Below are 9,004 nucleotides of genomic sequence, written 5' to 3'. Positions count from 1 at the left end.
GTGGTAAGCTGGCCACAAGTAGGTTGTTGGCCCTGTTGAATTTCCACTTTTGGTAATTCAGCGTTGTCTAAGGTGTCTGCAAGATTTACTTGCGAAAGCTTTTGCACATAATCTCTAGTCCGTTCAGCTGGGCTGAGAGGTTGTTCCTGAACTGACTCTCCACTTTCAATTGCTTCTTCATAAGCTGCAGCCTCTGCTAATGCAACAGCAACTGCCTTTCTACTTTTGAGAAGATGCAGACTTGCTTCTAAATCAGCTTTTTTCTTTATTACCTCCGCTTCTTGTTCCGCAAAAGACAGCTCTGCACGGGCTGCTTCCGCCTTAGCTCTTGCTTTGATAGCTGCAGACCCAATGGAAGACTGTCTGCTACTTTTTGAAGCTTTTGATGATTTTGACTGAAATGACTTGCTATCAGTACTTTTTGCTGACATGACTGTTTGTGCCTGCTGGTCCTCAGTTTTGTTTCCTTGTAGCACTAAGGGATTCGTTTGATTGTCATTTAACTGGTACTATTTTCCTGAGCGTAGACTCATTGATAATACGTGGTATTTTCTTTTGCTTGAACCGGTTGTTTTCTTGTCTTTTTACTTTACTGTCCTCACAATGCGTTACTGTGCAAAGCTAGACAGCAAGCTAACATGAGAGATGAAACTCCAATAATTCTTCAAGGCGTAACTTTTCTTGTATTTTATTGAAATTTCCTTTTCTCTTTTTTGAAATGTAAAACTGAAAATACATAACAAACAGACATCAATATAAGCATAACAAGCTAAACATAACAAACTTCTGCCAGGTAAATTGTTCATGTCTAAAACAACAATGACACTTTCTTAATTTGAAAATAACAATTGTCAGTCACTTACAGACAAATAGTGTCCCAGGAACAGCGTAAAAAAGAAACTTAGATGCACCATCTACCCAGCCATGTGCTCTTACTACTGCTTGCTTTTTAACTAAACAAAATGGCTAAATAGCCACTAGAGGGCAGTTTTCCTAAAACAATTACTTTAGGATAAAAGTCCTGATAAAACTATAAGAAAGGCAGCACAGCGCCTTTGTAGCAATGTGCGTGCAGTCGATCTCTCCGATTACATTAGGAAAACCGGCGATCGCTGCAAATTGCGCTTTAATGTTTGGCTGGTCAACTGCATGGTATGGAAATCTTATATACCTGCTAGACATGCGGATGATCCCGTCCCATACAGCTGGCATTGCACGGCTCAAAGACGACTGGCTTAACCCCGAGTGGTCTGCCAGTTCCCTTTGGAAAGAACCAGTTGCCAGGAAACCAAGCGTTGTCAGCACCTGTAGGGGAACGGGTAATGCGTGGCTCCTCGCTGTCTCTCTTTCCAAATTCGGACCCAACTCAGCACAGAGCTCCAAGAGGATAGCTTTTGGAAATCTAAAACGGCTAATAAGTCAGGCATCATCGTGGGCCAGAAAATCACTGTGATCCCTTAAAACGCGTTCCCTTCAGATTCGGCCACTGACAATGTCCTCTAATAAGGCCAATACTGCCATTGACTGCCACTGCCATAGACTAAGGGTTGTATACATTTGCAAATGCTTTTATATGTTTTAAATCTAATAATTGGTAAAAAAAAAATATTGTGTTAATTAACCCACTTTATCAGTTATAAATTAATAGCAATGTTTTTCACATGTGTTGGTGCCATACTTTGTAGTGTGCAATTTAACATAATTGCCTCTAGGAGTCGCCAACGGAAATAAAACAAACAGACACAAGAAGTACACGTATGCCAGACATGAAGTTGGCGTGGAAGAGCGCATATTCTCACGTTAATTTCACTGTTAGTAAATCCGACCGTGAGCGTGAAAACTGGCGTAAGCAAAGTTTTTGTGCGTACGCAGCGTTGATACATGAGGCCCCAGGTCAGGAAGCAGACAGACAGGCTAAACCAACCGTCTGCTAGCTACATAGAGTTGTCACTCAGGGTTCATCATATTAAGACTGTGTCTGTTCCCCGAGCTAAAAACTAATTTAGAAAGACCACAAACTCAGATCATACTGAATGCGCAGCCGGCACCTCTGATCTGAAGCTAGGACTGTTAAATATTAGATCTCTCGCATCTAAAGCAGTTATAGTTAATGAAACTATCACAGATCAGGAGTTTGATATACTCTGTTTAACAAAAACCTGGATTAAACAGGACGAGTATGCAGCTCTAAATGAAGCTGGTCCTCCTGGATATAGCTACATACACCAGCCTCGTTTAACTGGTAGAGGAGGAGGCATCGCAGTTATTCACAATGATAATTTGACTATTGTACAAAAACACAGACACAAATTTAATTCATTTGAAATTCTTTATAGTAACATAAGTGTATTTAACTATATTAAGTCAGCTCAGTCGATTCCACAATTGTCATTTACAGACCTCCAGGGCCTTACTCTTAATTTCTTAGTGAATTTGCAGATTTCCTCTCAAACCTAGTCGTTTCTGTAGACAAAGTGTTAATTGCTGGAGATTTTAATATTCATTTTGAGAATCCAGAAGACCCTCTGAGAACAGCATTTATGTCCATACCGGACTCGGTAGGAGTAAATCAGTGTGTAGTAGGACCCACTCATAAAGCAGGTCACACTTTAGATTTAATAATATTATTCGGATTAAGTATAAGAAATTTATTCACAATTCCACTATCTAAAGTTATCTCAGATCACTATCTTGTCTCAATTCAAGTGTGTCACAGTAATAATGTACGCACAGCGCCGCGCTACCGTATGAAACGTACATTCACATCAACTACCAAACAGAGTTTTATCAGTAATCTTCCCAAAGAGTTCCCAACTTCGATTAGATGACCATCTGACCCCACAGAACTCGATCAGGCGACTGAATATTTAGAGTCGACATTTCGCAATACCTTAGATAATGTAGCTCCAGTTAAAAGAAAAATTATTAGAGATAAGAAACTTGATCCCTGGTATAACGATCACACGCGCACTTTAAAACAGACCGTTTGGAAATTAGAACGTAAATGGCGTCAAACTAAATTGTTAGTATTTCAAATAGCATGGAAGGAGAGCATCCTGAACTATAGAAAAGCTCTTAGTGTAAGCTAGATCAACATATCTTTCCACTCTTGTAGAAAATAACAAAAATAATCCTAGAATAATCCTTTTTTTTAAATGCTGAAGCCAAATTAACTAGAAATAAGACCACTGCAGAAATCTCCACAACAACATCATGCAATAGTGAGGACTTCATGAACTTTTTTAATAATAAAATTGTAAATATTAGGCATAAAATTGAGGCTGTGAAACCGAACAATGTAATTGATGCAGATGTTAATCTAGCCATGTCAGATCAGAACCCAGAATACTTTACTCCCCTTGAAGAGAATGAACTAATTTCACTTATCTCTTCTGCAAATTCATCAACCTGTATATTAGATCCTGTACCGACACATTTTCTTAAACAGATAGTACCAGCAATAACAGAACCCCTGTTGAGAATAATTAATTCTTCACTCAGCATTGGTTATGTTCCAAAATCTTTTAAATTAGCAGTTATCAAACCAATATAAAGAACCCTGACCTCGACCCCTGTCAGCTGTCCAATTACAGGCCAATATTAAACCTCCCCTTTATCTCTAAGATTCTGCAAATGATAGTAGCGAAGCAGCTATGCTCATATCTACATAGAAATGGTATACATGAATGGTATCAGTCAGGATTTAGGCCTCATCACAGCACAGAGACAGCACTCGTTAAAGTAGTAAATGACCTCCTATTGGCCTCTGATCAGGGTTGTGTAACTATGCTTGTATTACTCGACCTCAGTACAGCTTTTGACACCATTGATCACGCTATTCTTCTTCTTCACAGATTAGAAAATGTAGTAGGAATTAAGTCTACAGCCCTCTCCTGGCTCTGATCCTATCTGACCAATCGTTATCAGTATGTAGACTTAAATGATGATTATTCTGCATGTTCTCTAGTGGAGTTTGGCGTTCCGCAGGGTAAGTTTTAAAAAAACAGCTTACTAAAGTTGAGCAATGTGTGCAGGACATAAAAAAGAAAAAGAAGAGGAGAGATGGCAGTTAGGTATGGTCACAGTCACACAATGTATAATGTGAATGTATATAAATTGTAGAGTGCAAGCAGAGACTCCGGCAGGACGAACTATGACAGCATAACTAAAAGGGAGAGCCAGAAGAAAACACAAACATGAGGACTACCTGAGATGTAGAGCAAACAATTACCTCACCATTAACAAACCTGAGTGATCAATGGGATTAAGGAAGACAGCATCTAAACATACCAGTTTACCATAAGACTGTACGTCCATGAGTTCCCCAGATCTCCTCCTTTACCTAAGGCAAATCTATTTATAAAAAAGCTTGGCTTAATAAATAAGTTTTTAGCCTAACACTATTTGGAATACTATTCCATAATTTTGGGGCTTTGTAAGAAAAAGCTGAGCCCCCAGCTGTATTTTTCATAATACGTGGTACTGACAAGCAACCTGCATCCTTTGATCGAAGTAGGCGTGGTGGATCGTAAGACACTAGCAGTTCGCTCAGGTTCTGTGGCGCAAGACCATTTAATGCTTTATATGTCAAGAGTAGAATTTTAAAAACAATGCGAAATTTCACAGGTAGCCAATGCAGTGAAGATAAGATATGGGTGATGTGCTCAAATCTTCTGGTTCTAGTGAAGACTCTCGCTGCTGCATTCTGGACTAGCTGAAGCTTGTTTATGCACCTAGCTGAACAACCAGACAGTAAGGTATTACAATAGTCCAACCTAGAAGTGATAAAAGCATAAACTAGTTTTTCTGCATCGTTTAGCGACAATATATTTCTTATCTTGGCAATATTTCTGAGGTAAAAGAATGCTATACCGGTAATATAATCTACATGAGCTTCAAATGAAAGTCTGGAATCTATAATCACACCAAAGTCTTTTACTGTTGCACTTGATGGAACAGAAAGGCCATCTAAAGTCACGGTGTGATCTAAAATTTTACTCCTAGCTGTATGTGGTCCTATGACTAGAACTTCTGTCTTATCCGGATTAAGCAGAAGGAAGTTGATTAGCATCCAACTAATTAAGTTCGAACAACATATTCCATAATATTTATGAATACATTAATCCCATATGCTAGCAGTTAAAACAGAGGTTCTTAAACATTTTACAGCAAAGGACTCCTTCAACTGTAAAACAGACACCTCTGCATACATTTACTTATAGTGCATTTCCAAAAATTAATTTTTATGGTATGCAAAAAGTTAACCTTTTTTTTTTTCATTTAAATGATTACTGCTTACACCTCCATATAATATAATATATTTACAAGGGAAAGGGGAAAATATGCTTACATGGGAAAAACAGTATACTTACAAGGAAAAAATTATATACTTACATGGGAAAAATAAGACACTTACATGGGAAAAATAATATACATACACATTTTCAAGGGAAAAATAATATATTTATAAGGGAAAAATCATATACAGTGGAACCTCAAATTACGAGTAACGCGGTTTACAAGTGTTCTGCAAGACGAGCTAAGATTTTAATAAAATTTTACTTGAAAAACAAGTATTGTCTTGGTTTACGAGCACCGAGTATCATGTTTCATGCATGCGCTTACTTGTTTTGACGCCGAGTGTCACGTGATCACAACTGAGCCAACGGTTTTTCTCTCTCAGCTGGGGGCGTTTCCCGTTTCCCACAAACGGGAAAAATCATACACTTACAAGGGAAGAAGTAGTTGCGCACACATGGGAAAAATAATACACTTACATGAGAAAAAGCATACATTTACAAGGGAAAAAACATACACATATAAGGGAAAAGATGATTTGCCCTTCTGGGCCATAGTAGTTTTACATATTTTACAGTTTAATTTGGGCAATTTGGAAATGACAGTTAGCATAATCTGCATGTTTTTGGACAGTGGGAGAATATCAGAGCACCCTTAGGAAACCCAGTAAGCACAGGGAGAAAATGCTCCACGCACACAGACCTGAAGGACTCAAACCCTCAACCATGGAGGAGCAAGGTCACAGTGCTAATCAAAACACCATTGTTACGTGTTTTTAGTAGCACTGTTCCACTGTTCCACAGTGCTAATCAAAACACCCTCACAGTTATAAGTAGATCTATGTTTATTGTATTGACTGTGGGAGTCAATACAATAAACAGAGATCTACTTGTAACTGTGAGGCTTCTCCACTAGAGGGCACTGTGTCCGGAGTCTTGTTATTGTAGTTTTTGTTTGTAGACTCAGTTTCCAATGCAACCACGGGGGGGCGCAATCCAGTGTCTTCTTGTGCCAGTCCCAAGTCTGGATAAATGCAGAGGGTTGTGTCAGGAAGGGCATCCGACGTAAAACATTTGCCAAATCAATGATGCGAATCAAGAATATAATTCCCATACCGGATCGGTCGTGGCCCGGGTTAACAACGACCGCCACTGGTGCTGTTGACCTACAGGGTGCTGGTGGAAATTGGGCTACTGTTGGTTGAAGAAGAAGAGGAGGAAGGCGTGTTCGTAAGCAGAGAGAGAAGAGGAAAGGCAAGAGTTTAGGAGTGATAGTGGGGACTTTGAATGTTGGGACCATGACAGGGAAGGGAAGAGAGTTGGTTGATATGATGCAGAGAAGAAAGGTGGATATACTGTGTGGAAAGGGAGCAAGGCTAGAAGCTTAGGATCAGGGTTCAAATTGTTTTACCATGGTGTGGATAGGAAAAGAAATGGAGTAGGAGTTATTCTAAAAGAGGAGTTTGTAAGGAATGTTCTAGAGGTGAAGAGAGTATCAGATAGGGTGATGAGTCTGAAGCTGGAAATTGAAGGGATAATGTTCAATGTTGTTAGTGGTTATGCCCCACAGGTAGGATGTGAGTTAAAAGAGAAGGAGAAAGTCTGGAGTGAGTTAGATGAAGTGATGCAGAGCATCCCCAGAGGGGAGAGAGTGGTGATTGGTGCAGACTTCAATGGACATGTTGGGGAAGGGAACAGAGGTGTTGAAAATGTGATGGGCAGGTTTGGTCTTCAGGACAGGAATGTAGAAGGACAGATGGTGGTGGACTTTGCAAAGAGGATGGAAATGGCAGTGGTAAATACTTTCTTCCAGAAGAGGCAGGAACATAGGGTGACATATAAGAGTGGAGGCAGAAGCACTTAGGTCGACTACATATTGTGTCGACGTTGTAACCTGAAAGAGATCAGTGACTGCAAAGTGTTGGTAGGGGAGAGTGTAGCCAGACAACACAGAATGGTGGTGTGCAAAATAACCCTGGTGGTGAGGAAGGCGAAGAGGACAAAGGCAGAGCAGAGGACAAAGTGGTGGAAGCTGAGAAAGGAAGAATGTTGTGAAGTCTTTAGGGAGGAGTTGAGACAGGCTATGGGTGGTCAGGAGGTGCTTTCAGTTGACTGGACAACTACAGCCAATGTGATCAGGGAGACAGGTAGGAGGGTACTTGGTGTATCATCAGGTAAGGGGAAAGTGGACAAGGAGACTTGGTGGTGGAATGAGGAAGTCCAGGAGTGTATACAGGGAAAGAGGCTAGCTAAGAAGAAGTGGGACACTGAGAGGACTGAAGAGAGTAGACAGGTGTACAGGGAGATGCAGAGTAAGGTGAAGGTAGAGGTGGCAAAGGCCAAACAAAGAGCATATGAGGACTTGTATGCTAGGCTAGACAGTAAGGAGGGAGAGGGGGATCTGTACAGGTTGGCAAGGCAGAGAGATAGAGATGGGAAGGATGTGCAGCAGGTTAGAGTGATTAAAGATAGAGATGGAAATGTACTGACAGATGCCAGGAGGGTGATGGGAAGATGGAAGGAGTACTTTAAGGAGTTGATGAATGAGGAAAACGAAAGAGAACAAAGAGTAGAAGAGGTGACTGTTGGGGAACAGGAAGTAGCAAATATTGGTAGAAGTGAGGTGAGAAGGGCATTGAAGAGGATGAAGAGTGGAAAGGCTGTTGGTCCTGATGACATACCTGTGGAGGTATGGAAGTGCTTAGGAGAGGTGGCAGTAGAGTTTTTGACAAGTTTGTTTAACAAGATCTTGGAGAGTGAGAGGATTCCAGAGGAATGGAGGAGAAGTGTATTGGTGCCAATTTTTAAGAACAAGGGAGATGTGCAAAGCTGTGGCAATTATAGAGGTATAAAGCTAATGAGCCAGACAATGAAGCTGTGGGAAAGAGTAGTGGAAGCTAGGTTAAGGGCAGAGGTGAGCATTTGTGAGCAGCAATATGGTTTTATGCCTAGAAAGAGTACATCAGATGCAGTATTTGCTTTGAGGATGCTGGCGGAGAAGTACAGAGAAGGTAACAGGGAGTTGCATTGTGTCTTTTTAGATTTAGAGAAAGCGTATGACAGGGTGCCAAGAGAGGAGCTGTGGTATTGTATGAGGAAGTCTGGAGTGGCAGAGAAGTATGTTAGAGTGGTGCAGGACATGTATGAGAGCTGTAAGACAGTGGTAAGATGTGCTGTAGGTGTGACAGAAGAGTTTAAGGTGGAGGTGGGTCTGCATCAAGGATCAGCTCTAAGCCCCTTTTTGTTTGCTCTGGTGATGGACAGGATGACAGATGAGGTAAGACAGGAGTCCCCATGGACTATGATGTTTGCAGATGACATTGTGCTCTGTAGCGAGAGCAGGGAACAGGTGGAGGAAAATTTGGAGAGGTGGAGGTATGCTCTGGAAAGCAGAGGAATGAAGGTTAGCCGCAGCAAGACGGAATACATGTGTGTAAATGAGAGTGACCCAGGAGGATCGGTGAGGCTACAGGAAGCAGAGGTAAAGAAGGTGCAGGATTTTAAGTACTTGGGGTCAACGGTCGAGAGCAACGGGGAGTGTGGAAAGGAGGTGAAGAGGCGGGTACAGGCAGGTTGGAATGGGTGGAGAAAAGTGTCAGGTGTGTTGTGCGATAAAAGAGTATCAGCGAGAATGAAAGGAAAGGTGTACAGGACAGTGGTGAGACCTGCGATGCTCTACGGCTTAGAGACAGTGGCGCTGAAGAAAA

Source organism: Clarias gariepinus, chromosome 19 (genome assembly GCF_024256425.1).
Source record: "Clarias gariepinus isolate MV-2021 ecotype Netherlands chromosome 19, CGAR_prim_01v2, whole genome shotgun sequence".
Lineage (NCBI taxonomy): Eukaryota > Metazoa > Chordata > Actinopteri > Siluriformes > Clariidae > Clarias > Clarias gariepinus.
Note: the sequence above shows the minus strand (reverse complement) of the source record.